Source organism: Mobula birostris, chromosome 7 (genome assembly GCF_030028105.1).
Source record: "Mobula birostris isolate sMobBir1 chromosome 7, sMobBir1.hap1, whole genome shotgun sequence".
NCBI classification, from domain to species: domain Eukaryota; kingdom Metazoa; phylum Chordata; class Chondrichthyes; order Myliobatiformes; family Myliobatidae; genus Mobula; species Mobula birostris.
Genome location: NC_092376.1, coordinates 10541777 through 10562206, shown reverse-complemented (window position 1 = coordinate 10562206; position 20430 = coordinate 10541777). Strand labels below are relative to the sequence as shown.

Sequence of the window (20430 nt, the reverse complement as noted above, 5' to 3'; positions counted from 1 at the left end):
CTCCTGCACTCCTGCATTTTTCTATGTTTCTATGTTTGGAGAAAATGATAACGGGCTGGAGATGGGGAGAATCTGATAGGAAAGGACAGAATGCTATGGAAGAAAGGGAAGGAGGAGGAGCACTAGTGGGAGGTGATGGGCAGGTAGAAAGATAAGGGGAGAGAGGTGGTAATGGGGATTGGTGGAGGATATAAGGGAGGCATTACTGGACGTTTGAGAAATTGATCTTCACTCCATCAGGTTGGAGCTACCCAGATGGGATAAAAGGTGTTGCTTCTCCAAACTGAATGTGACCTCATTGCGGCAGTAGATGAGGCCATGGGCCGACATGACAGAAGAGCTTTAATAATGCTGGTGTAGGATAAATAATAGGGAGAACATTGATAAAATCTCCCTGCTATTTTCTGTTATGATGCAATTGGACTTTATTTGTCTATCTGTGATATTTAATATCATATTCAAAAGGCAGCACTCCCTCAGTACTAAATTGTAAGCTTTAAAATTTTCACAGAAAGATAAAAAGCACCCTTACAAATTTTAATTGTTAAATAATTGCTGAGAAAACTGAACAGTGGGTTCAAAACAATCAGTGCCTCTTTAAATTTTTGCAATGATGTAAAACAATGACATCATTGAAAATAACTTCCGGCCTTGACGTCAACCCAAAGACGAGGTATTAGGCGGGACAAAAGTCCGTCTCATTGACGCGCGTACGGAGCCAATTGGAAGGTGCGGTGAAGAGGAAGCTGCCAATGGGAACAGAGCGCGCGCGGGGGGGCGGGCCCTGCAGACACCACCAGTAGGTTAGGCTGAGCCAGCAGCAGTCCGACGGAGACGAGGAGCGAAGGGGTGAGGGCTGCGTTTGCGGCAGGGAACCGGTCAACGGGAAGCCTTTCAGCGGAGGGTCTCGGAGCGGAGGCTGTGGTGAACTGACCCGGCTGGCAGTGGAGAGGCGACGAGCTATCGCTTTCCGAACTGGTTTTGAAGGCAGGTTTCGAAGCAGCCAACCAGGCAGCAGCTCGCGATCGGGTCCGCCCCGCGCCTACTGATGTCGGTCACCGTGGCAACCGCGCGTGCGTACCACGTGCGGAATCCCCGCGTAAACCGGCGTTCGGCTTTACCGATGCGGAGTCCGGGGTGACCCCCCGGAGCCCGGCTTGACCCCCGGGGCGTGCTCCGTGTCGGTGCGAGGCCTGGGGTAATCCACCGTATCCCCACGGAACCGTGTCAATACGGAGCCCGGGCTGATACCCGGAGTGCGCACCGTGTCCGTATGCACTGTTACCCTGGTCGGTGTAAACTTTGAATGTACATTATGAACGGAACGCGTCTAGAGCGTTGTGTGATTTATTCTTTCGCTTGTGATAGATAATGAAGCTTTCTCTATATATGCGTTCCTTGTAGGTCTCACTCATTTGAGCAGACTTTGCCTGCGCATATTAAATAGTGCACTTATATAGTCGGTCAAAGTGAATTTATTATCCAAGTACCTATATATCACCATGTACTACCCTGAGATTCATTTTCTTGCAGGCATTTACAGTAGATACAAAGAAACACCATGAAAACCTACACAAAAACAGACTGGCAGACAACCAATGTGCAAAAGATGACAGACTGTACAAACGATGACAAAAAGAAAAAAAATAATAAGTAAATAAATAATATTTGAGAACATGAGTTGTAGAGTCCTTGAAAGTGAGTCCATAGGTTGTGGAATCAGTTCAGTGTTGAGGTGAGTAAAGTTATCCATGTTGTTTCAGGAACTTGATGGATGTAGGCTGTTTCTGAACCTGATGGAGTGAGTCCTGAGGCTCCTGTGCCTCCTTCCCTATGGCAGTAGTGAGAAGAGAGTGTGGCCTGATGTCCTTGAAAATAGTTGCATGTTTTCCTGCTACTGGGCTCCATGTAGATGTGCTCAATGGTGGGGAGGGCTTTACCTATGATGGACTGTGCCATATCCACCACTTTTTGTAGGGTTTTCTGTTTGAGAGATGAATATTGTATTATACAGCAATTATAACATTTAAGTAATTAATTAAAATCGCTTAAATTGCCTCTTAGGAATGTGTCCAGACCAAAATTCATGTTGACCTTCTCATGAAGATAATTGATCAAAGTAGTAAGAGGTTTAAAGACCAGAATTCTCCATCTTGCAGCTAGTTGAAACATAAATTATACACTGAAGTGACTAAGGGCCAAAATTAGAGTGGTGCAGAGCCAAAAGAGAGTACAGAAATAGGTGTGAGACTCATACACAAAATGCTGGAGGAACTCTGCAAGGCAGGCAGCATCTATGGAGGAGAATGAAAAAGTCAACATTTTGGGCCAAAGTTCTGAGTTCCTCCGGCAGTGTGTGTGTGTGTGTGTGTCGAACTTTTTTGTTTGATTTAAAAAGTGGTGGATGCAGCCCAGTCAATGAAAGACCGCACTTTCTTGGGCGTTCAGCTAGTGCGCAAAGACAACAAACTGCAAATTTCAAAAAGAAAGAAATAATACTAATAAGTAAGTATTGAGAACATGAAATGAGTGCTTGAAAGTGAATCCGTAGGTTGTGGGAACTTTTCAATGATGAAGTGGTGTTTGAGTGAAGTTATCCCCCTTTGGGATAACACACATTTAAAGGAATGTTTACCTCAATAGAGGAATTTAAAAATGTGATCACTTAGCAAAGGTTTCATTCACTACAATGAAAGAGAGAGAACACATTCGGAGACTTTGAACACGGCTGTAAAACAAACTAGCATAAGAAAAAGTCTTTAATGGGAAGGAGTGAGATACTTAAACAATCTAGAATGAACAGAGTCATATTTGTACAGCAAACAAACAGGCCCTTCAGCCCACAATATCCATGCTGTTTTTTTTATCCATTCCTTGCATTCTCATCAGGAGCTTATTTTTCCCTGCCTTGAATATTTAAATATCTACCAGAACACTTTTTTAACAATTGTATCCCTTCAAATAGTTACATGGATTTAAAGATAATGTTAAGATACGATATTTAAAGATAGGATAGGCTGGCTGGTGGTGTAGTGGCACCAGCGCTGGACTTTGGGGCGAAAGGTCCTGAGTTTGAATCCAGATGGCTCCCTTGCATGCTCTCCATCCGTGCCCGGGTTGAGTGTCGAGCTAACAACTTGACCTTGTAAGAAAATATCTTGGAGAAGGATGGGCTCCACTAGGTTTCAGATGCCCAAAACATGCTGTACGATGAGCATACCAAAAGGTTGTCATGATGCCACCCTAACGACTCCACCAGGAGTTAAGGGCGCGCGCGCGCACACACACACACTCTCTCACACACACTCACACACACTCACACACACTCACACACACTCTCACACACACACACACACACACTCTCACACACACTCTCACACACACTCTCACACACACTCTCACACACTCTCTCACACACTCTCTCTCTCACTCTCTCTCACTCTCTCTCACTCTCTCTCACTCTCTCTCACTCTCAACAATAGCTTCTTGTCCCTAGGAGTGAACATCACAAATAGCCTACCCTGGTCCATCCATGTAGATGCCATGGCAAGAAAACTTTACCAAATTGTATTGATACACTGTAGAAAGCATCCTATCTGGATGCATAACAGCTTGATATGACAGCTACTCTGCACGGGACCGCAAGAAACTGCAGAGTTGTGGACACAGCTCAGGAATTCATGGAAACCAGCCATCCACTGTGGACTTGCTGCCTCAGTAAAACAGGCAATATAGTCATAGTCATACTTTATTGATCCCGGGGAAACTGGTTTTCGTTACAGTTGCACCATAAATAATTAAATAAATAGTTATTATCAAATACCCCGCCCACCCCAGGCGTTCTGTCTTCTCTCCTCTCCCATTGGGCAAAAGATACAACAATCTGAAAACACATACCATCAGTCTTAACGACAAATCACCCCAATGTTATGAGACTATTAATTGATTCCTTAGTGCAATAAGATGGACTCTTGACATCACCATCTATATTGTTATCTTGCACCTTATAGGTTAACTGTACTGCACTTTCCATGTATCTGTTACACTTTAGATTGTTAATTATTTTACCTTGTTCTACCTCAGTGCATTGTGTAATGATCTGATCTGTATGTATGTATGCAAGGCAAGCTTTTCACTGTATCTGGGTACATGTGATAGTAACAAACTAATTCCAATTTGCTAGTTGCCACTTCTGGATTTTGGAATTGGGTTCTATTTAGAAACTTTAATGAAATATGTTTTATGATTCTTGAGCTGTTCTCTTAAATCCCATCTCTCTCCTTGGCACATTGAAGCAAATCTGCACAATTCCTTCAGCAAAACCTTTACATTCTTGTCCATGCATGTACACAAATGTAGTCAAGAAGGAAACATTTGCATTCTTTTTGAGAGAATTTGTAATCTGTGACATTAATTCTATGCTCTTCAAGTGAGCTGCTTCATATTAGAAAAGGCAATTTGAAATCTTGACATTGTTTGAACTTCTTGGAATAGTTATGTTGTGCTAACAATATATTCTCTTTTTACTGTTTCATGCTTCAGAATTCAAATTTCAAGTTCTACTTAAGTACTGTTGGGATGGAAATGAAAGAGTTTTATAAAAAAATGTGTTGAATGGCTTCACTGTCTCTGGCTGAATGTGTTCCTTTCAGTAATGGCATCTGAAACTTTGTTCTTTTTTTATTTTGAGTAACCAACCCAGTGGTGTGCTTTAATAATTAGTAACAGAGTACTTGCTTTGTTAAGCACTATGTTTATTGGTGAAGTTTGTCTTGCTACTTGTCTGAGCTGCTCTGTTTTCACTTTCCAATCAGGACCCAGGGCTGCTGTTTTACTATTTTTTTTGTAGTCATAAAAGAAACATACCAGGTAATTCATTTTTAAGACTCTTGTCAATGATTGTTGTGTGGTGCTTTCAGACCATCGTTGCTGTTTGGTCTGTGACGAGACCCATAATAACAGCTTTTTCCATTGATATCTCACCCTTGACCTAGTTACAAACCTCAACAAGTTCTACATTCTCCCAATAGAAGCAGGGAAAACTGCAGCACAGAAAGAGACTTTTCAACTCCATGTCCACATCAAACTTGTTGGAGCAAAGACTAATCCCACTCTTTGATTTCTTTGTAGTTCTTTATCATTACTCTGCTTCCATCTCTGTACCCAAGTTCTCCTCTGCAGGTGCATACCCACTGTTCAAAGTAAATTTGTTATCAAACTGTACACTCCTCTGAGATTCATTTTCTTGCAGGCATTCACAGTAGATCAAACAAATGCCATAGAATCAATGAAAAATTACACACTGTGCAAATGAAAAACAATAATAAATAAATAATGAGTAACATTGAGAACATGAGTTGTAGAGTACTTGAAAGTGAGTTCACAGATTGTGGATTATGTTCAGTGTTATAGGTGCATACCTTGTGTGTACCCATGCCATTGCATTTTCTGCTGTTTGAACTTCTGATCAAGAAATTTCTTCCAGTCTCTTTCCTTAGACTAACAAAAGAGCACCTACACTCCATCTGCCAGAAAAAGTGAGATCTCCCAGTGGCCACCCATATTAATTCCACTTCCCATTCCCATTCCAATATGTCTATCCACGGCCTGCTCCACTGTCATGATGAGGCCACACTTAGGTTGGAGGAATAATACCTTGTATTCTGTTTGGGTAGCCTCCAACCTGATGGCATGAACCTCAATTTCTCAAACTTCCGGTAATGACCCCCCCCCACCCCCCTTTATTTCCCATCCCCTTTTCCCTCTCTCACCTTATCTCCTTGCCCACCCATCGCCGCCTTCTGGTGCTCCTCTCCGCTTTCTTCCATGGCTTTCTGTCTCACCAATCAACTTTGCAGCACTTTACTTCATCCCTCCCCCTTCAGGTTTCATTTATCACCACGGTGATTCTCATTCCCCTACATCCACCTTTTAAATCTACTCCTCAGCTTTTTCCTCCAGTCCTGCCGACTGGACTCTTCCCAGATGCTGCCTGGCCTGCTGAGTTCCTCCAGCATTTTGTGTGTGTTGCTCGGATTTCCAGCATCTTCAGATTTTCTCTTGTTTGTGATTGAACTGCTGAGCCCCCAAGTCATTCAAAGTTGAGTCTATTGTCGTTTGCACGAGTATCCATAAGTGAGGTAAAAAGCTTACTTGCAACAGCATCACAGGCACATAACATTGGAGACACAATATTCACTAGAAAAAGATAAAGTCAAAGAAAACAATTAGAACAAAAAAGACGAAGTTCATTGTAGGGAAAATTGGTCATATTGTTGCTTTCATAAACAGAAGGCATTCTGCAGATGCTGGAAATCCAGAGCTACACAAGATGCTGAAGGACCTCAGCAGGTCAGGTAGCATTTCTAGAAATGTATAAACAATTGACATTTCGGGCCGAGACCCTTCTTCAGAACTGAGAAGAAAGGGGAAAGAGGACACAACAAGAAGGAGGGGAGAAGGGATGGAGGCTAGCTGGAAGGTGATAGGTGAAGCCAGATGGTCAAGGGTTGGTCAAGGGAAGGTCAAGGGTTGGAGAAGAAAGAATCTGGTAGGAGAGGAGAGTGTTACTATGCTGAGGTAGTGCTGCCATTTGATTCAAGAGCAGAATGGTTAAAGGGAAGTAGCTGTTCTTGAACTTGGTGCTGTGGAACTTCAGGCTTCCGTATCTCCTATTCCATGATGGCCCTGATGGTGGGGGATCTTTAATTTTTTCTTCTTCAACCAAAGCGTGTAACATTTCTTCATTATTTGTTTCATTATAAAACTTTTAGAGTATTTTTACACCATTTCAAGGAAAAGTCTGAGGGTCATGCATGCTGATCTTTTGTGTTAGCCAAAATCAGAATCAGGTTTATTATCATTGACATACATTGTGAAATTTGTTGTTTTGCTGCACCATTACAGTGTAATACATTTAAAAAATTACTGTAAGTTGCAATTAGAAATATAAAAAAAGTTCTGCAAATAGTGAGATAGTCCGTTAAGAAACCTGATGCAGGAGGAGAAGAAACTATTCCTAAAACATTGAGTGTGTCTTCAGGATCCTGTACCTCCTCTCTGATGATAGTAATGAGAAGAAGGCATGTCCTCGATGGTGAGGGTCCTTAGTGATGGATACTGACTTGAGGGATTGCCTATTGAAGATGTCCATGATGGAACTGGCTGATTTAAAACCCTCTGCAACTTTTTACAATCCTGTGCATTGACACTTCAACACCAAACAGTGATGCAAACCAGTCAGAATGCTGGCAATGGTACTTCTGTAGAAATTTGATGGAATCTTTGGTGACATACCAAATATCTTCAAATACCTAATGAAATATGGCCACTGACATGCCTTCTTTGTAACTCCATTAATACGTTGGGCCCAGGATAGATCCTTAGAGATGTTGACATCCAGGAACTTGAAGCTCGTTCAGAACTGGTGCGACTTCTCCCAATTTCTCTTCCTGAAGTCCACAAACAATTGCTTGGTCTTACTGACATAGAGTGTAAGGTTGTTGTTGTGACACCACTGAATGTCACTCACTGCCTGTGAAAGCACTATTTGATTCATCTTGCTGCAGGAGTGCTTGTGTTTTTAAAGCCAGCAGTAATCTAGCAAAAATGGTTTCTCCATTCTGGCATGAAGTCTATGGAATTAGGGGAAACAAGTAGTGAGATCATGGAAACTGTACAGATCGAAAAGGAGGAGGTGCTTGCTGTCTTGAGGAAAATTAAAGTGGATAAATCCCCGGGACCTGACAGAGTGTTCCCTTGGACCTTGAAGGAGACTGGTGTTGAAATTGCAGGGGCCCTGGCAGAAATATTTAAAATGTCGCTGTCTAAGGGTGAAGTGCCGGAGGATTGGAGAGTGGCTCATGTTGTTCCGTTGTTTAAAAAAGGATTGAAAAGTAATCTGGGAAATTATAGGCCAGTAAGTTTAATGTCGGTAGTAGGTAAGTTATTGGAGGGAGTGCTAAGAGACAGAATCTACAAGCACTTGGATAGACAGGGACTTATTAGGGAGAGTCAACATGGCTTTGTGCGTGGCAGGTCATGTTTGACCAATCTATTGGAATTTTTCGAGGAGGTTACCAGGAAAGTGGATGAAGGGAAGGCAGTGGATATTGTCTACATGGACTTCAGTAAGGCCTTTGACAAGGTCCCGCATGGGAGGTTAGTTAGGAAAATTCAGTCGTTAGGTATACATGGAGAGGTGGTAAATTGGATCAGACATTGGCTCAATGGAAGAAGCCAAAGAGTGGTAGTAGAGAATTGCTTCTCTGAGTGGAGGCCTGTGACTAGTGGTGTGCCACAGGGATCAGTGCTGGGTCCATTGTTATTTGTCATCTATAGCAATGATCTGGATGATAATGTGGTAAATTGGATCAGCAAATTTGCTGATGATACAAAGATTGGAGGTGTAGTAGACAGTGAGGAAGGTTTTCAGAGCCTGCAGAGGAACTTGGACCAGCTGGAAAAATGGGCTGAAAAATGGCAGATGGAGTTTAATGCAGACAAGTGTGAGGTATTGCACGTTGGAAGGACAAACCAAGGTAGAACATACAGGGTTAATGGTAAGGCACTGAGGAGTGCAGTGGAACAGAGGGATCTGGGAATACAGATACAAAATTCCCTAAAAGTGGCGTCATAGGTAGATAGGGTCGTAAAGAGAGCTTTTGGTACATTGGCCTTTATTAATCGAAGTATTGAGTATAAGAGCTGGAATGTTATGATGAGGTTGTATAAGGCATTGGTGAGGCCGAATCTGGAGTATTGTGTTCAGTTTTGGTCACCAAATTACAGGAAGGATATAAATAAGGTTGAAAGAGTGCAGAGAAGGTTTACAAGGTTGTTGCCAGGACTTGAGAAACTCAGTTACAGAGAAAGGTTGAATAGGTTAGGACTTTATTCCCTGGAGCATAGAAGAATGAGGGGAGATTTGATAGAGGTATATAAAATTATGATGGGTATAGATAGAGTGAATGCAAGCAGGCTTTTTCCACTGAGGCAAGGGGAGAAAAAAACCAGAGGACATGGGTTAAGGGTGAGGGGGGAAAAGTTTAAAGGGAACATTAGAGGGGGCTTCTTCACACAGAGTGGTGGGAGTATGGAATGAGTTGCCAGACGAGGTGGTAAATGTGGGTTCTTTTTTAACATTTAAGAATAAATTGGACAGATACATGGATGGGAGGTGTATGGAGGGATATAGTCTGTGTGCAGGTCAGTGGGACTAGGCAGAAAATGGTTCGGCACAGCCAAGAAGGGCCAAAAAGCCTGTTTCTGTGCTGTAGTTTCTATGGTTCATTTGTTTAGTTCATACTCCACTCACCTGGAACCTTGTGGTTTCGAGATTCATTCTGTGATCTGGACAAATAATTGATGCCAGTGTGAAGTACTACATTGGTAAAGGTGGTGTCTGTTGTCTTAGAAGGGAAATAAATCAGTTTGGTTTGTATGGCTCCAGTGAATGTTATGTAATTTGGAATTTTATGATGTGTATTGACTGTTGTAAATATGGCAACATGCTTCCTCAAACGACAATGGAATAATAAAAAAACTAATTCACTTCAGTGATGATATCTGATTGGCCAGGATACCAGAGAGTACTGAGTTGTTCTTCTTTGATCAGTGCTCTTCGAACTTTTACTCAGCAGGCCAGCAGGATCTATGGAAAAGAGTACAATCACGTTTCAGGAAGGGTCTCGGCCCGAAACGTCGATGTACTCTTTTCCATAGATGCTGCCTGGCCTGCTGAGTTCCTCCAGCATTTTGTGTGTGGAACTTGTACTCACTCTGTCCTGAGCCACAGAGAGAGTTCAACCAACAGGGCCTTAGCAGCCATCTTGAGATAAATGTTTAATTTGTCACTTTTTTTTGGTGGGCTTTGAGGAAATGCGTTCTTCATGAATTGAATTGATAATAAGGATTGTGGGCCCAAACACAGGCAACTGGGACTTGCATGGATGGGTGTCTTTGTCAGCATGGACTAGTTGGGCTGAAGGGCCTCTTTCTGTGCTCTATGAATATATAATATTCTCCCAAGTAGTCCACATTATCAGTGGCAGTTAGAAGGACATCTTATCAAAGATGTCGGAATTTTGGACAAGATTTTGTTGAATCCCAACAAAGAGAGTCTTGACCCAAAACGTTGACTTTTTCCCCCTCTATCAATGCTGCCTGACCCATGGAGTTCCAACAATGGTTTGTGCGTTGTGACAGGATCTTTCTGGTGTTATCAATAATGTCTCGGTAAAATAGAATCAGTTCTTTACTGTACGTTTATCACACCACCAGGTTCAGGAACAGTTACTACCCCTCAACTAACATGCACTTGAACAAAAAGGGATAACTCCACTCACTTGCCCCATCATTGAGATGTTTCCCACAACCAGTGATCTCACTTTAAGGACTCTTTATCTTATTATCCTATTTTCTCATTATTTATTGCTGATTATTTATATTTGCATATGCACATTTTGTTGTCTTGTGCAGTCTGATCTTTCATTGGTTCTGTTATAGTTACTATTCTATAGATTTGCTGAGTATGCTCACAGGAAAATGAATCTCTGAGTTGTATATGGTGACCTATATGCACTTTGATAATAAAATTTACTTTGAACTTTAAACTCAAAGATATTCAGCTCACAGTGGTCTTGCAAAATTGTTGTGTTCTGAAATGCAACTCCTTTGTTCTAGGTAGTTAACGATTTTTAAGTGGTGGGAACCATTTTCAACACTGTAAGATGGATGAAAATGTTCTTTGTTCAGGTATCTGATTTAGGCACTGTTAACAAGACCATTTTGCTATCTGTTCTTTACTTGAGAGGATGAACATAAGCTGTCGCCTTAATTGTTTGTATGACGAAGGCCGTTCTTCAGTAGGTTGGGCCTTTCAAGATTTTGAGCTTGATGCTGAAAGATTTTCATCTTAACTTGGAGAGGAGCTTGCAGGTAGTAGAAATGTGTGTGTGTGTCTAGAAGGAGCTTTAACATATTGATGTGGTCTGTTTTGTGATGAAGTCTACTGTAGCCAGGGTTTGCTCATGGTGGAGCAAGTCATGAGCGGGCGGTTCAAAGTTCAAAGTAAATTGATTATCAAAGTACAGATGTATCACCGTATATTACCCCAAGATTTATTTTCTTGTGGACATTCACAGTAAATAGGAAAAACAACAGAATCAATGGAAAATCCTCGCATGACTGAAACGGACACACAACCAAGGTGCAAAGGACACCAAGCTGAGCAAATACAAAAAGGAAAGGGAAAAATATAAGCAATAGACATCGAGAGCAGGAGTGTCTCCTTTTGTCCTGCATGGTGTTAGGTTTCTTGAGTTAATTGTGCTGCATTTATCAGACAGTAAGAATTTTTCCATTACTGTATACTCTGACTTGAGATGGGACTGAGGAATGAGTCATTCACTGGTGAATACCAAGCTGTTGTTTTTGCCACAGTCTTTGTGCCTGGTCCAAATACACAATATTTTTGATCAATTGTAACTTTCAGAATATGGATGGTAATGCCTGTGAGTTGCTTAATCTTCTGCTTTGGCTAACATTGAGGTTAAAGCGCATTTTTCTTTTCTATTTATCTATTTTATCTTTTATAAAAAAAAAATGACAGAGAACATTTGAGAGGATGTTGCCAGGACTTGAGGGCCTGAGTTATAAGAAAAGGTTGAATTGGTTAAAACTTTATTCCCTGGAGCATACAACAAAGAGGGGAGATTTGCTGGAGGGATTCCAAATTGTGAGAGGTGTAGATATTGTTAATGCAAGCAGGCTTTTTTCCACTGAGGTTGGGTGAGAATAGAACTAGAGGTCATAGGTAGGGTGAAAGGTGAAATATTTAAGGGGAACCTTAAGCCTGATTTATACTTCTGCGTCAACGTTACGCCGTAACCAACACAAATGACTTACGCGCACTGTGAGCATTTATACTTGTGCGTTGGTGTGTCTGTGTCGCTCTGCAATTTGCGCATGTCACGCATGCACACACACCTGCCCACGCAAGGCTTCATGGTCATGGTAGTCTTTCTCAGGGTAAACAAGAAGCGAGTGTCTTTTTTCATAAAAGCGAAATGTGTCCTCCATAATTTCGGAGGTCTGTAAAGCTTTTTGGAAAGCATTGCAGCCAGAGTTCCTTCCCTGCCCTTCAGTCGCCCAATGGGAAGCTATTGCAGTGTAGGATGACGTGATGCTACCAAGTGGACCAATCACAGTTCTTACGGTCTGCGTTGCTGCGACGCGCGGTTACATTTTGGGAGAGGTGTGTGTCGCAACAACGCGGGCTCTGGCGTAGGGATCCGCGTCGGCTTTGCGTAGGGTTTGTGGCGATGCAGTATTTACGGCGTTACGTTGATGCAGAAGTATAAATCAGGCTTTAGTAGGATTACAGATTGAGAGGGGTGTGACTATGGAACGAGCTGCCAGTGGAAGTGGGTTCAACTGTATCATATGAGAAGTTTGAAGAAGTACTGTATATGGATGGGAGGAGGTACAGAGGGCTATGGTCCAGGTGCAGGTTGATGGGACTAGACAGAATAGATTGGCATGAACTAGATGCGCTGAAGGGCCTGTTTCTGTGCTATATGCCTGTAAAATATTTGTATTTGTCACAGGAATGTTGAAACGTATAGTGAAATTTGTCATTTATGTTCAGTCGAGTCAGCGAGGATTGTGCTGAGGGTTGCCCACAAGAATTGCCACACTTCTGGCGCCAACCATAGCATGCCCACAACTCACTAACCGTAACCGTACATCTTTGGAATGTGGGAGGAAATTAGAGTCTCTCATGGTCGATGTTAGTTTATTTCCACTGGAGTGAAGAGTGAAAGATAACTGTGTGTGATTTCTTTTTAAAGTGGGGTGGCTGTTGCACACCACTCAGTATGCGGTCTTGGCTAGATGAGCCCACATTGGTAAACCACAGGAAGAAGTACTGCAGTATAGAGTATTTAAACAGGCTTAGAACCGGTAAAGCAACAGTTATTAGTTATGAAAGTTCCCACTTGGGGGTGGGGGGGATGAATTATAGGACAGGATTACGTGATCAACAGCACATTAAACTAAACCTCAAGCTTTTCCTTATTGCTACGTTTGTTCTGTTGATGTTGTGTTAGTTCTATAACATTAAATGCCAAAAACTGTAATTAGCCTTCATTAAATCTCCAGAATAAAATGTTACTATAAAGGACGATGTAGTAGTAGCCAGACACTGAAAAGTTATGGGGCCTGTTTCTGTGCTACATGACTCTTCAGCCGACAATCTCCACACTGACCTATATCTATACTTATCTATCTATACTTAACACCTTGCAAGATTGTGTACTGTCATTCAGTACCCGAGCGTGAATAAGACTAAAGCAATTGTTACTCTGGATCCAAAGCTACATAAAAAATGAAACGCATAAAGACGACAATTTTAAAAAAACATCATAAATATAAATACAAAAGCAATCCTATAAAGCACAACGTACAACATACACACAAAATGCTGGTGGAACGCAGCAGGCCAGGCAGCATCCATAGGAAGAAGCACAATTGATGTTTCGGGGCCGGGACCCTACGTCAGGACGAACTGAAAGAAGAGATGGTAAGAGATTTGAAAGTGGGAGGGGGAGGGGGAGATCTGAAATGATAGGAGAAGACGGGGAGGAATAAAACTAAGAGCTGGAAAGTTGATTGGCAAAAGGGATACAAGGCTGGAGAAGAGAGAGGATCATACTTGTCTACATGGACTGATTGTATGTACATAAAGAACAGTACAGTACAATACAACCCTTTCAGCCCAAGATGTGCTGACCTTTTAACCTACTCTGAGATCAATCCAACCCTTCCTTCCCACAAAACCCTCTATCTTTCTATCATTCGTGTGCCTATTTTAGAATTTCTTAAGTCTCCCGAATGTATATGCCTCTACTGCCATCCCAGAACCGTGTTCTATGCACCCACGATCCATCATTTGTACTCCTGTATGAACTCACCTCTCATCCTCCTCGGCTCCAAAGAGAAAAGCCTTGGCTCACTAAACCTACACTGCTGTAGCCCACAATACAGTATACTGGTAGTCATACTTTATTGATCCCGGGGGAAATTGGTTTTTGTTACAGTTGCACCATAAATAGTTAAATAGCAATATGTAAATTATGCCAGGAAATAAGTCCAGGACCAGCCTATTGGCTCAGGGTGTCTGATCCTCCAAGGGAGGAGTTGTAAAGTTTGATGGCCACAGGCAGGAATGACTTCCTATGACGCTCCGTGTTGCATCTCGGTGGAATGAGTCTCTGGCTGAATGTACTCCTGTGCTCAACCAGTATATTATGCAGTGGATGGGAGACATTGTCCAAGATGGCATACCTTGGTATCTGGCCACTGGATAACTGAACACCTTGATAGTCCCTGAATAAATATGTTATGGGGCAACCTCATTTCGGCTTTATTATTTCTATTTGATGCATTCTGTTTAAGGTGTTTGCAACTTGTGCTTTCAATGTACACTGTGATGAGTTGCTGCTCTCAGTGCTTGATTGTTTCACAGTTAGGTCTGTGTGATTGTGGCCCTTCATTGGGTGGGGTCAACCATAGTGTTGAATCTGAGCTGTCTACAGGATAAACAAGTCAGGGTAGTACAATATGGAGAGCACACTGTTGGCCGAGCAGCAGGCTCCCTCCTCTACACAGATGATGAATTCAAAGAATTGGCAGAGACAGGTACAGTTTGCCACCAACAGAGTCACCGGAGCAGCCAGTGAGCATTGAATCACGCGTTACAACAGTGGTATGCAGAGGAGCATCTCTGAGCGCGTAGCATGTTGAACCTCGAAATGTAATACTGCAGCAACTGAAGATCACGAGCATACACTCAGTGACCACTTTTATTAGGTACAGGAGGTACTTAATAAAGTGGCTACTGCATGTATATCTATCACCTTAAATATGGCCTATAACCTAGCTCCCTGTGGTTGTGAATTCTGGAGTTTTGGGACTCTCTGCAATCTGAGACTATGATCTTTTGTCTCCACATGATAGTCATTGGTTGGGCATTGAGTAGAACAATCAGGAAGTCAGATTGTGGCTGTATAAAACTTAATTTAGGCCACATCTGAAGTGCTATGTGCAGTTCTGTTCACCCCACTACAGAAAAGATGTGCAAGCTTTGTAAACTGAAGAAGAGGTTTACCAGGATGTTGCCTGGATTAGAGTATTAGCTATACAGAGAGGTTGGGCTTCAGCCTGCTATCATTATAGCTCGTGTTTTAATTTTTTAAATTATTTATTTAGAGATACAGCACAGTAACAGGCCCTTCAGATGCAACAAGTCCACCCTGCTTAATGACACCTTGTGAACAATTAACCTCTTAACCCATACATCTTTGGAATGTGGGAGGAAACCAATACACCTGGAGGAAATGCATGTGGTCAAGGAGAAAACATGCAAGCTCCTTACAGACAGTAGCGAGAATTGAACCTGTGTTGCTGGCTCTGTAGTAGTGTTAAGCTTCATCTTAGGCACATCCCACAGCCTCACTATGAACAAAAACAGAAATGAGACGAGAGCATGTTCTTGGATCTGCCTCCATTAACCCACTTTACTCGCCCTATCAAAGCCTTTCCCCTTGTTTATTCATTCCTTCCCATTCTACTGAAACCAACCTCTTTCTCTCTTTCCTTGTTCTGTTGAAGGGCCCCATATCTGAAATGTGAACCACTTCTCTTTCCACAGACACTGCCTGATCTGTTGAGTATGTTCAGCACTTTCTATATTTGTTGTTAATTCTATCTCCATTTTAATTTTGTCATCATTATCATCATCAGGTGCCATGCCCAGTTTGAGCTTTGACTGCCAAGGCCCACACACCCCTGTTTCTGGTCAAGTTGATCAATTCATTGGTATTCATTTCCAGTTCTCTGGCTGCTGTCTCCATCATCATTTGTCTTTGCCTTCCTCCTTCTTTCTTCCCTTCAATCTTTTCCATAATTACCATGCATTCTAACCCTATTTCCTAATCACATGTCCAATGAAGTCACGTTGCCTTTTCATGATCTCATACATTATTTCACTTTTTGTGCTTGCTCTGTTCATGACATCCTCAGTAGATATGTTTCGTCCATGATATTCTTTGCATCCTCCTCAAAAACCACATTCTGCTTCAGTTTGTTTCCCCATGTTACTAGTTATTGTCCAACATTCTGAGCCAAATTACATAACTGGATAAACGTAACATTTCAGTGCTCTGAGGCGGGTTGTCATGCCTAGTTTAGTGTTGGTCAGTATACTCTTCATTCTCGTAAAGGTGTAAAAAAAAAATTGGCAATCGAAGTAAGGAATAAATTTCCAAGTCTAGAAATAGAATCTGTTGAAGATGATAGCAATCATGTAGAAATGAAGTTTAACTCTCTAAAGGATGCCTTGGTAGAATCAGCAAAGTCAGTGATTCCTAAAAAAGAAAAAAGCACAAAGAATAAATGGATGACAGATGAAATCAAAAATCTAATGGAAGAAAGCAGATGGAAGAAAGCAAATCCGAAAGAATACAAGTCCTTAGATAAAAAAGTTAAAAGCTTATGTCAAAAAGCCAAAGAAGAATGGTTAAACCAGGAATGTGAGCAATTAGAAAGAATCCCTACTGATCCAAAAAGGTTACGTCAACAAATCAAGAATATCACTGGTTAAAAGCTCCTCTGTTCTTCAGGTGGATGTTTGAAAGCAAAGGACAGTACCATTATCATGGAAAAAGATGAGATTATGAATAGATAGACTAAGTATATTCAGGAATTATTTGAAGACGATCGAGGCGAAAAACCAGAAATTAAGAAGAACATTCAAATATTTAAAAATCTGAAGTTCATAATGCAATAAATAAGATGAAGAAAGGAAAGGCAGCAGGTCCTGATGAATTAGTAACAGAACAGATTATTGCCCTTGAAGATTATGGAATTGAAAAACTTACTGATTTAATCAATTTTGTCATATTGACTTTGATTTCATTTTTTAATGTACAATAAGTTGAACTATCTCCCAAATGGTTATCACATGTCATAAACACAGATTTGGCAGATGCTGGAAATTCAGAACAACAGACAAAATACTGGAGGAACTCAGCAGGTCAGGTAGCATTTTGTTTATTGTATGTCATCTCCCTTTCTATATAACCTCCTCCAGATGTGCAGACTTCCCAGATCATGATATTCTTCCAATTCTTTTTCTTGCATTCCCCTGATTTTTAATGTTCCACTGTTCAGGTCTTCAGTTGCTCTGGAATTCCCTTTCTAAGCCTCTGCCACTTGCTGCTACTTTTAAGATAGATCTAGAAGCCTTTACCAAATGTAATAATACTCAGTGGCCACTTTATTAGGTACCTCCTGTGCTTTGAGAGGAGCTCTCCTGCACAGCTTGAGCCATTCTCCTCTGATCTCTGACGTTAACAAGGTGCTTTCGCTCACTGAACTGCTGCTCACCGACTGCTTTGTTTTCCACGCCATGCTCTGTTAACTTTAGAGACTGTTGAGTGTGAAAATCCCAGGAGATCAGCAGTTTCTGAGATCCTCAAACCACCTCATCTGGCACCAACAATTATTCCTTGGTGAAGGCCACTTAGATCTTGTTTCTTCCCCATTCTGATGTTTGGTCTGAACAACTAAACCTTTTGCAACTCACACATAACACTGGAAGAACTCAGCACCTCAGGCAGCATCTGTGGGGGAAAAAATAAACAGTTGACATTTCAGGCTGAGACCCTTCTTGAAGCGCCTTGGTCCAAAATGTCAACTGTTCATTCTTTTTTTTTATAGATGTTGCTGAGTTCCTCCAGCATTTTGTGTGTGTGGCTTTGGATTTCCAACATCTTTAAACTTTCTCGAGTTTGTAACTGAACCTCTTGATCATGCTGCCTGTGATTGGCTGATTAGGTATTTGTGTGAATGAGCATATGCACCCAATACACTGGTCACTGGGTATATATCTATTTTGGTAGCTGCCTTGGAGCATTTTTGCTGTATGTCAGTTAGGTTATGTAAATTAATTTCTTTGTATATTACTAATTTAGAAATTTTACGTAAGAGATTCCACTTTCTTCTTGTGCTGCTGCTATTTTTAGGCAGTCATTTTACCATTGATTTTTAGTGAGATGCTCCTCTGTGGTTAATGAAAAACCTGTGTACACAAATTACTGCTTTGCTCTTCTTGCTCCTGTATGTCCTGGAATTTTTTTGAATCCATGAGTAGCACTGCACCACACCCCAGCCGCCCAAACCCTGCTGCTACAGCGTCGTTTGGTCTTCTCAAGTTCTTTTAATGGATACTCAGTTACAGTACTACAAAGTCCAGTTTGCAGATTTAATTCCCGTCAAATGCCTGAGGGTCGGCAATGATCACCACGGCTATCTTCAAGCGCCGCCGGCTTTTGTAGTCTGCTTTTCATTCTGGTCTAGTTGCTCGGTCGTGTCCCGTTGTTCTGATGTGTGAGAATTAATAATTCATGAAGTTTTAATAAGGACCGCGTCCGCCCTCTTGGCTGTGTGTCTGGGAGAATTAAGGTATTTTTAAAGAGATGTTATCTTCCTGTCAAAAGAGGAAGAAACAAAGCCGTTTGACCACCTTATTTATGCTGAAGATTTGTGGCAGTTTAAAAATAAATGCAGCGGAGACCAAGGCTGCAATCACATGAATTTTAACTGGCTGTTGTTTCCAATAAGACCATCTTTCATAACCAGTTGTAGTGTATCAGCTTCCATTTCAGCTCGGATCTATGATGTGAGCAAGGATGAAACCTAAGTATACCTATATGTGAAGGTGTTTTGAACAGATATAGTTCCCCAAAATTAACTAATCTTAATCAGCTCTGGGGGCAAGATTTGGATTTGGTGACTTGGGGGCATGCGGAAGACAAAACAACCGACAAATCCCAAACCAGTAAGTGTATCAAAGCTGATTGACAAACTGGATACTTTTGTACTCTTAATTGTCCAAGTGGCAGTGAATAGCGCACGAATGTGGAATTGTTCCTTGCTTTCATTGGGAGAGAATATATAAAAATGAGCTTTATTTGTCACATGTACATCGAAACATTCACTGAAATGTGTCGCTTGTGTCAACAACCAATACGTCTAAATGTGCAGATGTTTTGGACAGAAATTGTTCCACAAATTAACTAATCTTATCCAGTTCTGGGGGCATGATTTTAATTTAGTGACCTGGCAACAGGCAGAAAATGAAATAAACCTCAATCCAGTATCATAATTTGGTGGAAAAATTTGATGACTGTCCGAATGAAAGTAAATTGTGTATGTATGTAGAATTGTCCGTTTCCTTCAAGGGAAGGAAGATCAGAATCAGGTTTATTATCAGCGGCATGTCATGAAATTTGTTAACTTAGCAGCAGCAGCAGCTCAATGCAATACATAATATAGAAGGAGGAAGAGGAAAATAATAATAATAAATAAGTAAATCAATTACTGCGAACATGAGGAAATCTGCAGATGCCGGAATTTCAAGCAACACACACAAAAGTTGCTGGTGAACGCAGCAGGCCAGGCAGCATCCCTAGGGAGAGGGACAGTCGACGTCCCAGGCCGAGACCCTTCGTCATGACTGTATATGTATAAATCAATTACTGTATATGTATATTGAATAGATTAAAAATCATGCAAAAAACAGAAATAATATATATTTAAAAAGTGAGGTAGTGTTCACGGGTTCAATGTCCATCTGGGAATCAGATGGCAGAGGGGAAGAAGCTGTTCCTGAATTGCTGAGTGTGTGCCTTCAGGCTTCTGTACCTCCTACCTGATGGTAACAGTGAGAAAAGGGCATGCCCTGGGTGCTGGAGGTCCTTAATAATGGACGCTGCCTTTCTGAGACACTGCTTCCTGAAGATGTCCTGGGTACTTTGTAAGCTAGTACCCAAGATGGAGCTGACTAAATTTATAACCCTCTGCAGCTTCTTTGAATCCTGTGCAGTAGCCCTCCCTCCCTCCCCATACCAGACAGTGATGCAGCCTGTCAGAATGCTCTCCATGGTACATCTACAGAAGATTTTGAGTGTATTTGTCGACATACCAAATCTCTTCAAACTCCTAATGAAGGATAATTGCTGTCTTGCCTTCTTTATAATAGCGTGGATACGTTGGGACCAGGTTAGGTCCTTAAAGATCTTGACACCCAGGAACTTGAAACTGCTCACTCTCCCCACTTCTGATCCTTCTATGAGGATTGGTGTGTGTTCCTTCGTCTTACCCTTCCTGAAGTCCACAATCAGCTCTTTCGTCTTACTGACGTGAGTGCAAGGTTGATGCTGTGACACCACTCCACAAATTGGCATATCTTGCCTCTGAACACCCTCTCATCTCTGCCTGAGATTCTACCAACAGTGGTTGTATCATCAGCAAATTTATAGATGGTATTTGAGCTATGTCTAACCATACAGTCATGGTCATCGAGAG

General features: G+C 41.7%; 1 protein-coding gene across 2 annotated transcripts in view; it reads left to right on the top strand.

The window, feature by feature from the left end:
- The first annotated feature begins 797 nt into the window (after nt 1–797).
- pak1 (p21 protein (Cdc42/Rac)-activated kinase 1) overlaps nt 798–20430 on the top strand; it is a 326605-nt gene continuing 306972 nt past the window's right edge. For both annotated transcript variants that reach the window (XM_072262611.1, XM_072262613.1), the window contains exon 1: nt 798–987. The gene's annotated coding sequence lies outside the window, so the exon portion shown is untranslated. The remainder of the gene's footprint in view (nt 988–20430) is intronic.